General features: G+C 39.5%; 1 pseudogene; it reads left to right on the top strand.

The window, feature by feature from the left end:
* Positions 1-268: 268 nt before the first annotated feature.
* LOC110674293 lies at positions 269-2,308 on the top strand (annotated as a pseudogene).
* The last annotated feature ends 342 nt before the right edge of the window (positions 2,309-2,650 follow it).

Genomic DNA, 2,650 nt, shown 5'->3' on the forward strand with positions numbered 1-2,650 from the left:
ACACCTAGATATAAGAAATGAATGTAATATTTGAAATGATTCTAATAAAAAAAATCACTGAAGGTGATACACTTCTCATCAATGTCGGTACTTTTACACCCTAACTAACAGAGTTGCGTTCGATCCGAAATGCAAAGTGATAGGTAGTTTGGACTCGACTCATTGAGAACCTCTGTGCAATTCACATCGAGCCCCACAACGGCATGATCACCAGTGCAATCGGGTGGAGGGTTTCGTTCTCTCTTTCTCTTGACGCGTCGTCATCGGCATGGTTGTCGCCACCATCGATATACCGAAGATCAGCCGACCGCCAACTGAGTCTATTATGGTGATCCTGACATGGAGTGGTCATGTCGGCTGGGGCGAGGAAGAGAACTTGATCGTTGTTGTTCTTTAAGGGGTGCTGCATGCAGTTTCGTTGAGAAAACGATAGACGTTACACGTCATAGTGAATCATACGCTTATGAAGGTAAAAGGAACGATTGGTTATTGCGTTGCATACATGATAAATTCTTGGAATCAATCGAAACCGTTTCCAGTTTAAATGCTCAAAATGGGTGGATTGGTTAATATGACAACCGAGGATGTTAGTGAGCAGTCATGTGGCTTAAGGACAATTCCAGAGCTGAACCAACCATTAAACAAAACTGCTCCTCTGTTGATTTCTTTTACTTTTTTCGCAAAGTTGGTAGGGAGCCGGATCCTATTCTTAGCATTTTTGAACCAACACATTAAACAAAACTGCACCTCTGTTGATTTCTTTTACTTTTTTCGCAAAGTTGGTAGGGAGCCGGATCCTATTCTTAGCATTTTTGATTCACTTCGGCAGTAGGTTTTTTTTTCAAAGCTACTGAGCTAATATGTGGCCACAATGTGTGTCGTATTGCAGTGCATCTTATTGCAAAGTTTCAGACAATTCGGCCGAGAAAAACTCCACATGCCAAAGTTAATCATGGAAGTGCCCAAGTGGCTGTGAAACTTGAAGATGCTTCGTAATATGAGGCATCTCATTGAGACTTAAACATATGAGAAAATGTAGCATCAATCACCACAAAATCAATTTTTCAGCATTCACTCCCGTGCATTGGGTTCACCCCCTTAAAAACATACAAAAGTGTTTTGTCCATATATCTGTGGTTACACGTCTAATTGAACTTCTCAATGGATCATTCGAAAGGCAATGAAATTCTTACTTAATATGTATTTTTCAAAAATATTTTTTGAATTTTGTATACTGAATTTTTACTTAAAGATGTGAAAAAACACACTAAAGAACATATTAGGGGTATTCACTTAAAGTTGCGTAACTAAGGTTCTGCGTATTATTGCCAAAAGAAATATCTATCTATCTATATAAATAAAAATGAAATGGTGTTTGTATGTCACGAAATGGCTTACGAACGGGTCAACGGATTAGAATGATTCTTTCTCAGTTTTGTTCGTCAGGGGTTCCGACGTGTTCGTGTGTACACAAATCCCAGGATATTCACCGGGAAAGTTGAAAAAAACGAGCGCGAACGAAACTGTCATTTTATATGGGACGATCAAAAGCGTTTTTCAACAGCCTACTTGATGGCAAGACGAAGTTTGCTGGGACCACTAGTTTCAAATAAAATAATTCCTTTTTTGACAGTGATCGTTGAAAATGACGAATTTATAATCTAGTTACCCAACAAATAACGTTTCAAGAATTTGTTATCGTTTGAACTCAGTTCATAGATTATAATATTTTGTTCATTTTCGTTCGTGGTACCCATACACAATTGCAATTCTTTCATGAAGTGCACTCAAAATGGAAGCTCTAGGAAGTGCTGAAGGTCGTCTGGCGTAAGCTGCCCGAGAAGGATCGGAACCCTCAGCTGTTCAAGATGAACATCTTGGCACCGGACCAGATCGTGGCCAAGTGCCGTTTCTAGTGCTTCCGGTGGCGGCTGCGTAAAAAAGACCACCGGTAAAATCGTTTCTGTCAAGCACATCCTGGAGAAGACTCCGCTGCACGATTCCTGCTCCAGTACGCATAACATGTACCGTGATCTGACTGTTGGTGGTGCTATCACTCAGTGCTACAGCGAAGGCGAAGAGCTGACTTCATGTCACCGTACCCGTGCTTAATAAACCATCAGGGTCGAATCGGTGAAAGCCCCCCAAGACCCGTCATGTTCACTTCAAGCAGTTCCACGACTTGAAAATTCAATTCCTGCTGGTACAAGGATACTACCACAAGTGCCACCGTAAGCTGTTCTCGTTCCGCCAACCGGAACCAGTAAAGAATTCAAAGTCGCCGTTCCACTTTTTTTTAGAGAGTTAAAAAATATGAAGATCTGTCATATATCTCTTGAATAAATGGACTCTAAAAACATGTATAGTCATTTTTATTTCTAACCAATCAAGAGTTATAGCTCATATAGAACATGAATAATTCGTTTTATATGATTCGTAATCCGCGATGGGATACTTAATTAATCTGAACTACGGAAAATCTTTTCTAATAGTAGCAACTCCGATAGCTTTGAACATATGGAGAAAATTCTCTATCAAATGGTCTAACTGCGTTCAATACCTAAATTATTTGTCATATAACCGATTTGTAAATGTGCGAAACCTTAGAAATATATATCATATTATGCCATTAACTTGAAGTTTTTGATGA

The sequence above is a fragment of the Aedes aegypti genome, chromosome 1 (genome assembly GCF_002204515.2).
Source record: "Aedes aegypti strain LVP_AGWG chromosome 1, AaegL5.0 Primary Assembly, whole genome shotgun sequence".
NCBI classification, from domain to species: Eukaryota; Metazoa; Arthropoda; class Insecta; order Diptera; family Culicidae; genus Aedes; species Aedes aegypti.